This window comes from Lithobates pipiens, unplaced genomic scaffold (assembly GCF_037356315.1).
Source record: "Lithobates pipiens isolate NorthernLeopardFrog02 unplaced genomic scaffold, aLitPip1_a1.2 Scaffold_23, whole genome shotgun sequence".
NCBI lineage: Eukaryota > Metazoa > Chordata > Amphibia > Anura > Ranidae > Lithobates > Lithobates pipiens.
The window spans coordinates 165,979,902-165,996,698 of record NW_027507785.1 but is presented as its reverse complement, the minus strand read 5'-3'; the positions used below and the strand labels follow the sequence as shown (position 1 = coordinate 165,996,698).

Here is a 16,797-nt window from a genome sequence, read left to right as displayed (position 1 = left end):
TGCATGCGCTGTAAAGACTATGGGAAAATCTGATGGCTAGCAATGTTAACTGGGAAGTTGGCCCATCAGAATGCAGTTCACATGCACAAAAACCCACTTTTCATTTAGGCTCCATTTCCACTTGTGCAACTTGTCCTGCGACTTTGTACTCTATGATTTCCAATGAGTATTATTCGTATCTGTGCGACTTCAAAGTAGTCTCTGCACTACTTTGGTCCCACTTTGATGCAACTTGAGATCCATAGACCTCCGGAATACACAGGCATTGCTTTAAAGTCGCATCAAAATTGCGGCAGAATTGTGCAACTTTCAGGCTGCGTTAGCCTGAAAAGCCAGAAAGTTGCATTGATTCTGCCGCGACTTGAAGCCATGCCTGTGTATTCTGGAGGTTTATGGACCTCAAGTCACATTACAATGGGACCAAAGTAGTGCAGGGACTACTTTGAAGTCGCTGTGACTTGAAGTCGCACAGATATGAATGGTACTCATTGGAAATCGGGTACTTCTTGTCATGCAACTTTGCAGTCCCAAGTCGCAGGACAAGTTGCACAAGTGGAAACAGAGCCTAAATGAAAAAGCGGGGTTTGTGTGCATGTGAACTGCATTCTGGGGCAACTTCACAGGTAACATTGCTATCCATCAAATTTGCGGAAACCTAGGCTCAGGGCCGGTTCACACTGCAGCATAGTGCAAAATAGCATGCGATTTGCACTGCAGTGCAAATCACAGGCGGTGTCCGTGCAATGCGATTTCAGCAATACAGATAGTATGGTTGAAATCGTATCGCATTCGGACTAAACTCGCACAGGACCCTTTTTTTGGTCCGCACTAGAATCGGATCGCATAGCACTCATGCGATCCGATTCATGTCCAAACTGACACTTCGCAGTGCGACATGCGAACTGAAATGGGGTGCCATTAACATTGTATGACACTCCCCAGCAGTTCGCATATGTCGTTGTGAACTGTCGTGCGAGTTGGGTGCGATGCAGGAACCTGTCGTGGAATCGCAGGGTTCCCGCATCACACAAGTGTGAACCCAGCCTAACACAGCTGTTTGTGTATCACCAAAATTCATGACACTGCGCTAATCTGACAACAATGGAATAATTGTCAATTGACAACAATTGTGCTCTGCGCCGATGAACTAAATCATAGTAAACATTACCAGGACCTGCCAACCTTCTGTGTGAATCAGTCTTCTGATTCTACTCATTTAAGAAGGTTGAATCAGAGCTTCGGTTCACTTGCTTGTCAGTAGACTCAGCAAGTGAACCGAAGAACCGAAGAATCGATTCATTGAATCGGTTCATTTCAGTGAGCAGTTCGAAATGAACCGATTCATTTTAAAGATCCGAACTTCCCATCACTACACACTATGCATCAGAAGGTGATATGTTCCTTTAAGGGGAGACGCATGATGGGACGGATGATGCAACATCACGTGACACAGACCAGGAAGTAACCTGATTGTTTGACTGTGTGCAATGTGCAGTGACTGGGGCTCAACAGAACACAAATTGCCAGAGAAGTTTGCTGTGTAGTCAGGACAGTAACATATCCTGAGTTCAGTATAAAGGACACTGGCAGGTAGGAGAATGAAACCTTCTCTACTGAAGCTTTATTTGCATATAGTAGGTTGGCTTTGTGTTGATTTACACAGGGATAGAAACAGAACAAGGTTCACCAAAAAAAAAGGAATTATGTATGTAAGTTTTAACAATGAACTTCTATTTGATCCCCATTAGTCTGTTAAAGTGGTTGTAAAGACAGGAAATTTGTTAACGTTAATACATTCCTTGCTTTGAGGTAAAACATGTCACAGTATTTGTATCACCCCCTCGCCTCCTTGAACCACTACAATACCAGGCACTTTCGCCCCCTTCCTTCCCAGACCAATTTTCAGCGCTCTCGCATTTTCAATGACAATTGTGCGGTTGTGCTACGCTGTATGCAAATGACGTTTATATTGTTTTGTTCACACAAATAGAGCTTTATTTTGGTGGTATTTATTGACAAATCCGTTTTTAATTTTTTGTGATATAAGCGAAAAAGAGCGTAAATTTTGAAAAAAAACATCATTTTCTTTCTATTTTAACCACTTGACCACTGGGCACTTAAACACCCTTAATAACCAGACCAATTTTCAGCTTTCGGTGCTCTCGCATTTTGAATGACAATTACTCAGTCATGCAACACTGGACCTATATGAAATTTTTGTCCTTTTTTTCACACAAATAGAGCTTTCTTTTGGTGGTATTTAATCACCGCTGGGTTTTTTTTTTTTTGTGCTATAAAAGAAAAAATACCGAAAATTCTGTAAAAAAACGAATTTTTCTTTGTTTCTGTTAGAAAATTTAGCAGATTAGAAATTTTTTCTTCATAAATTTTGGCCAAAATTTATACTACTACATATCTTTGGTAAAAATAAGTACAAATTGGTGGATATTATTTGGTCTTTGTGAAAGTTATAGAGTCCACAAGCTATGGTGCCAATATCTGAAAATTGATCACACCTGAAGGACTGACGGCCTATCTCAATTCTTGAGACCCTAACATGCCAGAAAAGTACAAATACCCCCCAAATGACCCCTTTTTGGAAAGAAGACATTCCAAGGTATTTAGTAAGAGGCATGATGAGTTTTTTGAAGTTGTCATTTTTTCCCACAATTCTTTGCAAAATCAAGAACAAAAACCTGTTGACCCTGCCAAGAAAATTAAAATTCTTGTGTATTCTGCATTCTTATCTTAAGTGTAATCAGCCCTCTCAGGTCACCTCTGGGAAGTTCAGAACATCTCAGCCTATGTTATAGAGAGCAGGGATCTCAGCAGGAAGCAAACAGCCAATCATAGGCAGAGGCATGCCCTGCAGCTGCACATACATGACCCTTGTATGCTTCATTCCTAATGCCGCGTACACACGATCAAACAATTGGGTGGAAAAGTCCGGCAAACTCAAGTCCGCCAGACAATCCCACCGCGTGTAGCCTCCGGCATACTTTTTTGATCCGAAAGTACGGCGGACTTAGAAAGTAGTTTTGCACTCCAATCTTTCCGCCGGACTCGCATTTGGGCAGACATTCCGGCCGTGTGTATGCCAGTCCGCCGTACTTTTGAAATGAACGGACTTTTCCCACCCAGAGAATAGTCCAGGTAGGCGGGGCCCACGAAGGAGACGTCGCTGGCCCCGCCACCTGGTATGGACTTAAAGGGGAACCCCAACGCCGAAAAAAATCGGCGTGGGCGTCCCCCCATGTCCACATCAGAGCCTTGTCTGAGCACACTACCCGGCCAGGAAAGGGGGGGGACGAGCGAGCGCCCCTCCCCCTCCGAGCCGTACCGGGCCACGTGCCCTCAACATGGGGGGTGCCTTGTCCCCATGTTGATGAGGACAAGGGCCTCTTCCCGACAACCCTGGCCGTTGGTTGTCAGGGGCTTATCGGAATTCTCCTTCTCCTTCTCCGTCTCCTTCTCCTTCTTCTTCTTCTTGAGATGTTGACTCGACGCTCTCTCTGGCCGCAATGCCAGGGACGCGCTGCGCGGCGACTTATATAGGGACAAGGGGCAGGGTCATCGGTTGATGTCACATGGTGACCCCGCCCCCTTACAATGTCACAGTCCCGGAGGATGCTGGGACTGTCGCCATGTGACATCAACCGATGACCCCACCCCTTGTCCCTATATAAGTTGCCACGCAGCACGTCCCTGGCATTGCGGCTGGTGAGAGCGACGAGTCAACATCTCCAGGAGAAGAAGAAGAAGAACGGAAGGTGGCGGCGACAGAAAACCGGGCCACCGCCTGTAAAAGAGCTAGAAGAAGGCGCGGTGGCTCGGCAGAAGAACCGAAGAGGGGGAAAAGACCCCCGAAGTCGGAAGAGGCCGCGTCGAGGAAGAAAGCCGGGCTCCTCCGCTAGCAAAAGAGCTAGAAGAAGATAGCGGAGGAGTCCAGCGAGAAGACCCCCGAAGACGGAAGACCCCCGGAGCTGTGCAATAAACTATTTTATCTTGTGTGTTGTTTTTTTTTTTGTACTTTATTTTACAGGTGAATGGGTAGGGCTACATTGTACCCCATACTCATTCACATAGGGTGGGGGGCCGGTATCCGGGGGCCCCCTTTTTAAAGGGGGCTCCCGGATTCCGATAAGCCCCCCGCCTGCAGACCCCAACAACCAACGGCCAGGGTTGTCGGGAAGAGGCCCTTGTCCTCATCAACATGGGGACAAGGTGCTTTGGGGTGGGGGGGGGCTGCGCGCCCCCCCCCCCCCCACGGCACCCCCCATGTTGAGGGCACGCGGCCTGGTATGGCTCGGAGGGGGGGCGCTCGTCCCCCCCCCTTTCCTGGCCGGCCGGGTAGCGTGCTCAGACAAGGCTCTGATGTGGACCTGGGGGGACCCCCACGCCGATTTTTTTCGGCGTTGCAGTTCCCCTTTAAGTCCATACCAGGTGGCGGGGCCTGCGACGTCTCCTTCGCGGGCCCCGTCTACCTGGAGACGCACTTGAAATGAGCGGACTTTCCTCCGCGTGTGTGGGCGAGTCCGTTCATTTCAAAAATAGGGCGGATAGTACGGCGGACTTAGTACGCCGTATTAGTCCGCTGTAAAAGTGCAGTGCGTGGGCAAGTAGCTCGTTCGGAAAGTCCGACGGACAGTCTGGCGGGAAGTCCGCCAGACTAAGTCCGTCGGATAGTCGGCTACGTGTGTACGCGGCATAAGGCTCCATTCATAGCTGCACATTCTGTGAACACAAGTTGCAATGCCATTCGTTGTTAATGGCACCCCAAACGTGGCCACCAAATGTGCAAAGCTCTACACCTAAAAGCAGGAGCTTCTTTGGCACGTGTAGGGAAGCCCATTCAAATGAATAAGCAGCCCTATGTGTCGTGCAAAAAAAAAACATGCATTTATACGACTACTGAATGTGAATGCAGCCTAATGGAGAGGGGGATGTGTTTAGTTGTCCTACCACATACCTTGTTCTAGAGTGATAATAATGCTTTTCTATAGATAAAATATGGTGAGTGAGCGTTGTTACCCTAGGGCAGTGATGGCGAACTTTGGCACCCCAGATGTTTTGGAACTACATTTCCCATGATGCTCGACTACACTGCAGAGTGCATAAGCATCATGGGAAATGTAGTTCCAAAACATCTGTGATGCCAAGGTTCACCATCACTGTCCTAGGACAAAGCGTGTTACTGGCATGATTACTAGGTGACAATACAGGTGAAAAAGCCCCCAAAAAAAAGATAGACGTTCAGCATAGAACTAACTCTAAATCTACTGGCAGACACATTCTAAGACTAATCTAACTCTTTAAAGCAAAAATCGTTATACATATCTTTTATGAAGAGGGAGGGGACTGACTAGAGGAAATGACGGCTCATGGTTCCTAGCTAATGGGAACACACGATCTGTCACTCCTCTCAGAACAGGGAAGTGTGTGTTTACACACACTCGTCCCTGTTCTGTCTCTCCTGCTGGCGATTGCTCATGGCTGGCAGTCATCGCTATCATTGGCTAAGAGCATCAGCACCCCCGCTGTGCAGCAGGTGCACGCATGCCTGCTATCCTGGTCATGCAAGCTGACCTATAGCCACGACGGTTCGCGGGATTGTGCCGACCAACCGTAGTAAAATGACGGCGCTGGTCGGCAAGCGGTTAAGCCATCGCATCAAAAGACTGGTAAGATGCAAGATTGTACATGTTTTGTTCTTGGCTTTAGTTTCATGTGAATCTTGTGGAACCGCATGGGGCAATGTGCTCGAACAATGAGAATATACAGTATGTATGCCAGTATTTTTCTATATACAGCTGATATACCTGTATGCCTAGTGTCAGATCTGCAGCATAAATAGCTGGTGCTTGCTGTCATCTAAATGTGCTATGCAACTGCCTCATCTAACTGACATTTTATTTTAGGAATTACAATTTTCACTCATGTAAGTTTTGGAGGCGGATAGGTATCTCCTATATTTATGTACATTGTTATTCTTGTTTTATAAGTCAAAAATACCTTTTGCATTCTCAGAACCCTAAAACCTCATACACATCAGATTTTCAGACGACCGTTTGTCCGTTTTTTTTGTTGTTGCTAGTCTCGTGTCAAAATTGAAGAGGTTACAAACCATACAAAAAATCTCATATGACAGAATTCAACTTCAGAAGTGACGTAATGTGTTGAATAGTTTTGTATGTATTCTTTCATTTCTGAGCACACGTAGTCTTGCTCTTAAACTAATTTTCAGATGAAAACTGTACTAATTAAACGTAAATCGGACGTTGAGTTCACGTACAACAAAAAATATATAGTCTGCACATCCAGTTTTTGTCAGACAAAAAAACGGAATTGGCTGTTGAAAGCACCATGCTAACTATGTGATCGTTCGGATGAAATTTTACTTCCGATTTTCGTATCGTGTGTACAGGCCTTAATGTCGCGTACACACAATCGGATTTTCCGATGGGAAATGTTCCCCTGAGATCACTTTTATTGGCGGTGGGAGAAGTGATGCTCCCTGGCAGTCTCTGCCGCTTACTGGAGCCATCGGAGATGGTCCTTTCTCCTCTGAGGTTGGATGCCAAGTGAGGGAAAGATGGCTCCCACTCGGCTCCATACTATTGGATGATGGAAGCGACGTCAAACATCACTTCCGCCCAATGGTGCTAAAGGGATTTATTTATTTATTTTTTTTTTAAACCCTGATGGGTTTTACTTCCTCTTTATTCACCTGCAAAGTAAAAGCATAATGGGCTAGTATGCATCGTATAATGCATTTGAAGCGATGTCCCCACTGGTGGCCACGTCCATCTTCACTCCTTTTCCTTCCAGGGCCTGGACTCCGGCTCTTTGGCGTAACATCACTCCAGTCACATGCACACTGGAGCCACAGTTCATGGCACGCACCCTATAGAAAGGGCACGATAGTGCCCTTTCTATAGTGCGCATGCGCCGATGACGCCGGCGCTCGCGTATATGGTACATATCTCCTAAACCATGCTAAAGATGATATTTCCAGTACCTACAGGTAGATCATTTTTTGTTTGGGGGGGGGGGCGGTTCAGCAGCAGGTACTAAGTCTTTTTAACCACTTCAGCCCCAGAAGAATTTATCCCCTTCCTGACCAGAGCACTTTTTATGATTAGGCACTGCGTTGCTTTAACTGACAATTGCGCGGTCGTGCGACATGGCTCCCAAACAAAATTGACATCCTTTTTTTTCCTCCACAAATAGAGATTTCTTTTGGTGGTATTTGATCGCCCCTGTGGTTTTTATTTTTTGCACTATAAACAAAAAAATAGCATCAATTTAAAAAAAAACACAGAATTTTTTTACATTTTGCTATAATAAATATCCCCCCAAAAAATGTTTTCCTCAGTTTTGGCTAATACGTATTCTTTTACATATTTTTGGTAAAAAAAAAAAACGCAATTATACCGATTATTGATTGGTTTGCGCAAAAGTTATAGCGTTTACAGAATAGGGGATAGTTTTATGTAATTTTTATTAATAATTATTTTTTATTTTTTTTTAAATGGCGGCAATCATCGATTTTTATCGTGACTGCGGCATTATAGCAGACACATCAAACATTTTTGGGACCAATGTCATTTATACAGCAATCAGTGCTATATAAATGCACTGATTCCTGTGTAAATGACACTGGCAGTGAAGGGGTTAACCACTAGGTGACAATGTAGGGGTTAATTATGTCCTGGGGCATGTTTCTAACTGTGGGGGGTGTGGTTGTGTGTGACACATCTCTGCTCCCTGTGATCGGAGCAGAGATCAGTGACACTGTCGCTAGGCAGAACAAGGAGATGCTTGTTTACATTAGCATCTCCCTCTTCTTCCTCCCCCGTGAGGCGATCGTGGGAATCCCTGCGACTCAACTCACGGAGCTTGCCGTGGGCACGTGCACCTACTGGCCGCCTCTTAAAGGGCAACGTACAGGTATGCGATTCTGCCGACGTATATTGGAGTGAGGTGGTCGGCAAGCGGTCAAATAACATAAAAAATAAAATAAAAATAACACAAATTGCTCCAAATTCATAAAGACTGGAAAAAGGAAAACCTGTGTGTTGCTCATAGTAAGCAATCGCATCCTTGATCCTTTGAGAATTGAACCGGATTTCAGTTTTGCCTTCGTACAGTTTTCATGAACATTGCTCAGTGAGATTGGTTGTGCACTGTACTAGCAAATCTTACTGAGCAGGTGCAGAGGGGCACCATCTTGTGGAAGGCGGCACACTCATTGATTTATTTTTTTACGCAGCATACTAGGCAAAATAATTGGTACTGTGCAAAGTCCATACATACAGAACGTACCTCCCAACTTTCGAGCTTGAGAATGAGGGGCATGATGAAAGGTGAGAAGTGTCACTGCAAGGAGGTGGAGCCAAAGGAAAGAGAGAATTGGTGAGCGGGTAGGCGTCGGCCGCTCCCACGCTGCTCAGTGCTGCCTCCTGTCCTGGTGGCTGCAGCTGGACAAATCAAGAAGACATGATCTCATATACAGAAGCCTAGAGGCACCGAGGTACGGAGGCGCAGCAGCGAGAGCCAGGGCCCTCTTTAACCACTTCAGTGGGATTTGCCCCCTTCCTGACCAGGCCATTTTATGCTATATGGCACTGCGTCACTTTAACAATTGCTTGGATATGCAATGTGGTACCCAAACAAAATGTATGTCCTTTTTTTCCCTACAAATAGAGCTTCTTTTGGTGGTATTTGATTATCTCTGCAGTTTTTATTGTTTGCGCTATAAACAAAGAGTGACAAAAGTTATAGCATCTACAAAATAGGGAATATATCTATGCCATTTTGAAATGGATATTTTATAGATAGGCAACTCCTATCCTCATATTGATTAGTGGTTCCAAATGAATAATAACTACTGCAGTAGGGAACAGACACAAGATACACTCAGCATCTTTCCAAATAACCATTCTCCTTTATTATGACGCATGTGAAGGTTTTTATACACATGATTACGTAGGTATCACGTTAATATTACAATTGTACGTTTATGGTAACAAGGGGCGTTACATAGGCAGGCTAATTCTAATCAGAACTCGAAAGAATGCAAAACATGTACTGAAAACATTTAGTGCCGTGTGCACAGTGAGGTCATTGTGCAATACATATAAAATAGAATACAATTATATACAGAACCTACAAATTTCCATTACAGTCTCCTCTTTTGATCAATATTTTGATCACTAACCATACTTGCTATCACCTTTAACCTGGAACCTCCACACGCTTAGGTGGAGGTAGTCCTGGCCAAAGAGGCAAAAACTCCATTGTGGAGAAAGTAATAGCTGAGCATCTTTTTTCATTACAAAATTACTTTTCATTGTGAAAAACAAATGATTGATAAGACATATTTACAGAGTACTGGCTGTACACTCCTGTGGCCAGAATGGCCTTCTAGTTTAATTGTTGGTATGCTGACTTATCAGCATATGTAAACACAGACAATTCTACATACAATGGAAGAGGTACAAAAGACAAATATGACTTCAACATGGCTTAACTACTTTTCAAATATATATATCCCTTACAATTAAAGTAATTGAATCAAAAAGTACCCTAAACTGTGACCGCAAGAGGGAAACAAATCAAACGCAGAGATTTCTTTAATTTAGTCATTTTTGCAGTGTCTGGTGTGGATCCAGGTGACTTTTCCTTCGAGTTTTGCAAAACTGTACATGAAATAGATGCTGTATTGAGTCTCCAAAAAATTCCTTATATATAAATGTCTCTTAACAATCCACAAGTCACCTGGCTTTAGGAATTCAGCTGCTGAGACAAAAGTGAGTAACACACTCCCAAACCAATTCCCATAGGGAGAGAGTCCAACATCCACTTAGGGGCTTGATAAAATATAATAAAACATTCAGGCAAAAGTTTTCTAGTGTCTTACTCTACTTTGTCCGCTACATTGTAGACAGTGGGGGGGTGTACAAATAAAACCTCAAAACTTCTAGTAAGGACTCTCCTATAAAAATGATTTCCTCTGTTACTCTCTGTAGATTCTGCACGCTGTACTTAAAAACTACTTCTGATAACACTTTTTTCTCTAGTCGTCTGTCCAGGACAGCACTAGAGAGATAGGCTCCACCTCCAGAGGCAGGAAACACAAACCAGATCTTTAAAGGGCGGTCTCCGTCCCTTCCCCTTCAGTCTTTGTGTTTCCTCCACCGGAGGAGGAGGCTGGATCAGGAGCTCTCCTTCCCCTGACGGTGGGATAGCCCATAAGAGACGGGGAAAGAGTTCTGGGTACCTGTTGTGGGTAACAGACATCTGAAGTCCTCCGGTCGGGTTGACAGCAGCTACGAACCGGCGTTCTCCTTCTGAAGCCCGGGGAGGGCTGTCGTTTCCCCGTCTGACAATAGGTTCAAAATTGGGCACGAAGTCAGGTGGGGGGTGGGCACAGGCATAGAGTTCCGGCCTGTGGAATGCAGGAGGAGGATAGAGGACTTCCGGCAATCCACTACCGTTTCCGGGTCGCGCGGCGAGCGTGGACGTTCGGGACCTTGGCGGCTATTTTAAAAAGCCTCGGCCACATAGCGTTCATGCTGCATCGCTTACGAAGGGAAAAGCCTCCAGGCGGTTAGGCAAGATTCCGATCGAATATGGATGCAGTGGAGAGTGGCAGTGGAGTCGAACCAGCTCAGGTAGAAAAACACAGAGGTGTCTTGTACCTACAGGGCTGGGAGAGAGGGGGGGGGGGGGGAGTGATGGACTAATCAATGCAAAGGCATTCTGAAATGGTCCAGGTGTGTTTTTCCTCCCTCCCTCTCTCAAACAGGATCCGGACTAAAGAGTCTTGCGAATCCTGTTAGCGGTTGGTGGGGTGCACATAGGTGTTTGGTGAAGGCGTCCTATTTTGCTAAGGTTTCACTAACGTTAGCTTGTCTGTTTTTCCCTTCCTTCTTCTCTCCTTCTCTTGCCTTAGGCTCTCCCCAAAGAACCAGAGAGGTCAGGGGGGAAGAACAGATGTCCTTCATGTATGAGTAAATTAAAAGAAGGATGGTCTAAGCCCCTTTGCAAACCATGCATAGGCAAATTGGTCTATAAGGAAGCTACGGGAGCTTGTAAGGATTTGATTTCTGGAGTACAGAAAGAAATGGAGTCCATCAAAGCAATGTTAGCGAACCTTGAAACCCCAAAACCAGCCGCAGTTCCCTCTGCTTCCACCCCAGTGGAAGGTGACGAATCAGGGGAGGAGGAATTTGATTCTCTGGATGGCCTAAGTGAGGCGGCATCATCCAGAGATGTTCCTGTTCAAGGGTCAAGCTCTCCCAGATACAGGCTCTCACTTGAGGAGGTTAATGCCTTACTGGGGGTGATTTATGAGACGCTCGAAATTAGAGAAGAGCCAGTCTCCCTGTCCTTGCATGACCGGATGTATCAGACCTTAAAGACAGATTCAGTTAGGGTCTTTCCAGTTCATAGCACACTGATAGATTTGATCAAAAAAGAGTGGGAGGAGCCAGAGAAAAAGCTATTTTTTCCTAAAAGTATGAAGCGGAGATTCCCCTTCAGCGAGGACCCCCCTTGTGTTTGGAACAAAGTGCCCAAGGTAGACGCAGCTTTTTCCCAGTATGCAAAATCAACAGACCTCGCCTTTGAGGACATGGGTGTTCTTAAGGAACCCATGGATAAAAGGATGGAGGTACTGCTGAAGAGGTCATGGGAAGTAACCATGAATAATTTAAAACCTGCAATGGCCACGACAATAGTGGCTCGCAACTTGGAGGTCTGGCTGGAACAATTACAAGGCCATTTGGAAGGGGGGACCTCCAGAAAGGAAATTCTGGATTCCCTTCCTATGCTACATAAAGCAGCAGGTTATATAGCAGATGCCTCTGCGGAGTCTGTTAAATTGTCAGCCAGGACCGCTGCCCTCGTAAATTCATCTCGCAGGGCACTTTGGTTGAAGTCTTGGTCAGGAGACTCGGCAACAAAAGTGAGGTTATGTGGCATCCCCTTTGAGGGAGACCTTTTGTTCGGGCAGGATCTTGAGAAAGTCCTGGACCGTACTGCGGACAAGAAGAAGGCCTTTCCTGTCAAATCTAAAAAGACTACAGGTAAACGCTTTTTTCATCCTCCAAGGCAGGGACAGTCACAAGGACAGACCTCTAAGGAGTCAACCCCTAAGAAACAGTGGATGGGAGGAAAACAGAAAGGCAATCTCTTTTCCTCTTCTAAAAAAAAACACTAAATCCCAGTGACTTGGTTCCTGTGGGGGGGGAGACTGGGGCAGTTCCTCCCACAGTGGGAAAACGCTACCCCAAACTCTTTTATTCTGAGGATTATCAGGGAGGGTTACAAAATACAGTTCAAGCACATCCCACCTGCAAGGATGTGTCTGACCAAGCCTCCCAAGGATCCCCAGAAAGCGACAGCTTTGCTGTCGCAAATTGGGGATTTAATAGATCACAGGGTTCTAGTGCCAGTCCCGCCACAAGAAATAAGTCACGGTTTCTATTCGCACGTGTTTGTAGTGAGGAAACCGTCAGGCAAATTCCGGTTGATTTTGAATCTGAAGTTACTGAACAAGTGGGTAACTTACAAGAAATTCCGGGTGGAAACAATTTTTACAGTGAGATCAGTACTCCCTCCAAATTGTTTCATGGCCTCTCTCGATCTAAGGGACGCATATCTACACATCCCGATTCGAGAAGACTCTCAAAAGTATTTGAGGATAGCGATTCTTTGGGGAAGTCAGATTTGATACCTCCAATTCAGGGCTCTGCCATTCGGTCTGTCTTCTTCCCCCAGGATATTCACCAAGGTCCTGGCAGAAGCGTTGGCTCCCCTAAGGCTGAAAGGGATCGCTGTCATACCATACTTAGACGACCTTTTATTCTTTGCCCCCTCAAAGCTCCAACTGCAGGGAGATCTGAGGGTAGCCATCTCTTGCCTAAAAAGGCTGGGGTGGTTGGTAAACGAAGAAAAGTCACACTTGATACCAACACAGGCCATACAGTATCTAGGTTTTCTGGTGGATTCAGTGTCACAGAAAGTCTTCCTCACAGGGGAAAAAGTGGAAAAGGTGAAAGAGATGGTAATCTTCTTGCAGTCCAATCGGACAATTTCCATCCGATCAGCTATGGCAGGGTTGGGCCTATTAGTGGCAACAATCCCTGCAGTTCCCTGGGCAAGAGCTCATTTCAGGTGCCTCCAGGCCAATATTCTGAGCAGCTGGGATGGGACACAAGAGTCCCTGGACGGGACTATCCATCTTTCCTCAAAGGCCAAAAGGTCTCTTTGGTGGTGGAAGAGGGAGGAGAACCTAGTACGGGGTCTATGGTGGTCTCCTCTAGTGTCTGTTCGCATCACCACGGATGCCAGTGCTTGGGGCTGGGGGGCCCACTTGGGGTCGAAAGTAGCCCAAGGATGCTGGGGGAAGACACAGTCCCAGAGGTCGACCAATTGGAGGGAGTTGCAGGCAATCTGGGAAGCCTTAAGGGCATTTGCCAGGGATCTGAAGGACCACCATGTACAGGTCCTCTCGGACAGTATAGTGGCGGTTTCCTACCTAAACAAGCAGGGAGGAACAAGATGCCCATCCTTGATCAAGCTAACAAGTACGATCATGCATTGGGCAGAAGGAAACCTAAAATCGGTTTCAGCGGTCCATCTAAAGGGGGTGGACAACCACCTGGCAGACTTTCTGAGTCGACACCGGGTGTACGAATCAGAATGGTCACTAAACAGGGAGAGTTTCCAGCTGATAGTGCGCAAATGGGGTCTTCCGGAAGTGGACTTGTTCGCCAGGAAAGCGAACACCCAGGTCCCAGTATACTTCTCCCTAGAGAAGGAGGCAGGGGCAAAAGGGATAGACGCTTTGGCACAAAACTGGGCATTTCACACTTGCTACGCCTTCCCCCCATTCAAGCTGATTCCTCTAGTCCTGAGGAAATTTTTGCAGGAACGGACCACATTGATACTGGTGGTTCCGTATTGGCCGAAGAGACCATGGTTCTCGATGCTGCTGGGCCTGACAGACGAGCCTCCCCTCATACTGCCCGAGAGAGAGGATCTGCTGTCCCAGGGTCCAGTTCTGTTGCCAGAAATACAGACCCTAAAGTTATCGGCCTGAAGAGAGTCTCTTGAAGTCTAAGGGACTCTCGGATAGGGTAATTAAAACACTTCTTTCTAGTAGAAAGAAGGTAACCCAAGCAATTTATGTTAAGTACTGGAAGGTTTTTTGTTCATGGTTGGACACTAAAAAGGTGTCTATAAGTATCCCGACAGTCTTGGAGTTTTTACAAGACGGTGTGGATAAGGGACTGGCCATTAGTACCTTTAAAGGTACAAATTGCGGCCCTGTCTGTTTTTTTGGATCAACCTCTGGCGGTAGACCCGCTAGTCAGCAGGTTCTTTAAGGGGTTGACCAGGATTAAACCTGTTCCTTTCAAAATTTTACCCAAATGGGACCTGTCAATTGTGTTACAGGCATGGGTAAAAAAGTGTCTGGAAGAAGAACTTTCCTTGAAATGGATCACGCTTAAAACTGTGTTCCTAGTGGCTATTTCCACAGCCAGACGCATTAGCGAGCTTCAGGCACTTTCGCTGAAAGAGCCGTTTTTACAAATTTTTGAAGATAGGCTGGTGTTGCGCACGGACCCTGGGTTTTTACCCAAAGTAGTGACAAAGTTCCATAGAACACAGGAAATTGTTTTACCTTCGTTCTGTGGGTCCCCCACTAATCCTAAGGAGGTAGAGTTTAGCCAACTGGATGTGAGAGCCTGTGTCTTACAGTATCTGGAGATGTCAAAAAACATTAGAAAATCAGATGCATTATTTGTTTTACATGCGGGTAAAAAATCTGGGTCACAAGCTTCGAAAAATACAATTGCAAGGTGGATCAAACAAGCTATTGTAGAAGCCTACAAAGGAATGAAAACGGAATGTCCTTTTTCCCCCATGGCTCACTCCACACAGGCACTTTCGACCTCATGGGCAGAGCGAGCTGGAGCAACACCAGAACAAATTTGTCGAGCAGCAACTTGGTCAAGCTACTCGACGTTTATGAAGCATTACAGATTGGACCTTATCTCAGCGCAAGACCAGGCATTTGGGAGAAAGGTCCTTCAAGCGGTAGTCCCTCCCTAATCTTCTGGTAAGTTCTCGTTGATCCTCTCTAGTGCTGTCCTGGACAGACAACTAGAGAAAACGAGAGTTAGACTTACCGGTAACTCTGTTTCTAGGAGTCGTCCAGGACAGCATGGATTCCCTCCCTATATGCTGTTATAATGCTGGACAAGTGTTTTTGTCGTTACAGAAGCCGTTTTCCGGGGAAGTTCTCGTTTACAAGACTGAAGGGGAAGGGACGGAGACCGCCCTTTAAAGATCTGGTTTGTGTTTCCTGCCTCTGGAGGTGGAGCCTATCTCTCTAGTGCTGTCCTGGACGACTCCTAGAAACAGAGTTACCGGTAAGTCTAACTCTCGTTTTACTGTGGCCATTGCAGTAGCATTTGCCACTGGACATCCAGAAAACATGTCCATACAAACAAAATACATACTTGTAAGATCCTGACTTGGGCATATGGATATCTTTTTGTTATCTCTGGAAGGGATATTCAGCTTTTGGTAACACCTTTGGTAACAAGTAAAACAAGAAGTGGTATGTTATAAAATCAAACTGTGGTGAGCCCTGGCTCTATCCCATGCTCATTTACTAAGGCAGCCATAACTGCTTGTGACTGATGACACGGTCCATGTGTCAAGCTGAAGGGAAAAGAGTGGCTGGCAGACATAAATGATCACCTTTTCCAAACTCTTGCTTCGTAAGAAGTTGCCCTCTGTGGACCACTTATTCTTCTCGTTCTGGGGTCCTTAAAGTTGAATTAATCCCAGCTATACTGGGCTAGAACTAGGGTGGAATCTGAGTTGCACAGACCCATCAAGTGTCCGGGGCTGTAAATGCAGCATCCTTAGTTGCCTGGTCTGCTTCCATGTGTGAGTTTTACTGTTAGTATGGCTACCTCAGCAAGAACCTGGAAGGCTGAAAACAGCCGATCAAATTAACTTGGCGTGCTTGATTGGTTTACCTGCCGAAGTAAAAGCAAACTTCTGGCCATTCAAATGGAACCAAAAGCTCTCTCTATCTCAACTATCTATATAAATATCCACTCTTTTTATAGCTCACAGGCTTTGCTAAAACATAGAGCTCTGCTTCTTGAGCTGGGAAAAAAAGGATCCAATGACTCTGAATACAGAGAATCCTTCTGGGTGATAAACTTCATCCTCCGTATAAAACCAGGAATAACACTACAAAAAAGTAAATACTCGGGTCTTCAGGGAGTGTGTCCTGCACTGGGCTCACAGCAGCTGATTCCTACGTCATCAATTTAACACATATGGTTTTTCTTTGTCTCCAGCCTCCTCCAATAGAGGCAATAAGGTGACTGGATTCAAATGTACGCATTTTTCATTGTTAGATTTATACATAAACCAAACAAATTCATATTTTGAACATTTCATTAGACAAACATTTAGTTAGCTATATATTTGCTGTGCAGAATGTCGGACCATTAAAAATTAAATATTTGACCAAAATAATGTCTGTAACTTGTCTAATAGCAACTTTGCATAAAGCTACAGCTCTGATATATTGGGGTGAGCCCTTCATTACTGGGTCCAGCTTGCATAAATATAACAATGTCTTGTTTTCTATCATGCTGTTTGTGTAAGAACTCCAGTTTCATGTTTCAAAAAGACAACTTTTTCCTGGCAATATTATAATAAATGATAAGAATACCCTGCAGTCATGCAGAGATGCTC

At 45.5% G+C, this 16,797-nt stretch overlaps 1 protein-coding gene across 1 annotated transcript in view; it reads left to right on the top strand.

The window, feature by feature from the left end:
* The first annotated feature begins 1,424 nt into the window (after positions 1 to 1,424).
* FHIT (fragile histidine triad diadenosine triphosphatase) overlaps positions 1,425 to 16,797 on the top strand; it is a 29,395-nt gene continuing 14,022 nt past the window's right edge. Inside the window, exon 1 of the mRNA XM_077452553.1 lies at positions 1,425 to 1,590. The gene's annotated coding sequence lies outside the window, so the exon portion shown is untranslated. The remainder of the gene's footprint in view (positions 1,591 to 16,797) is intronic.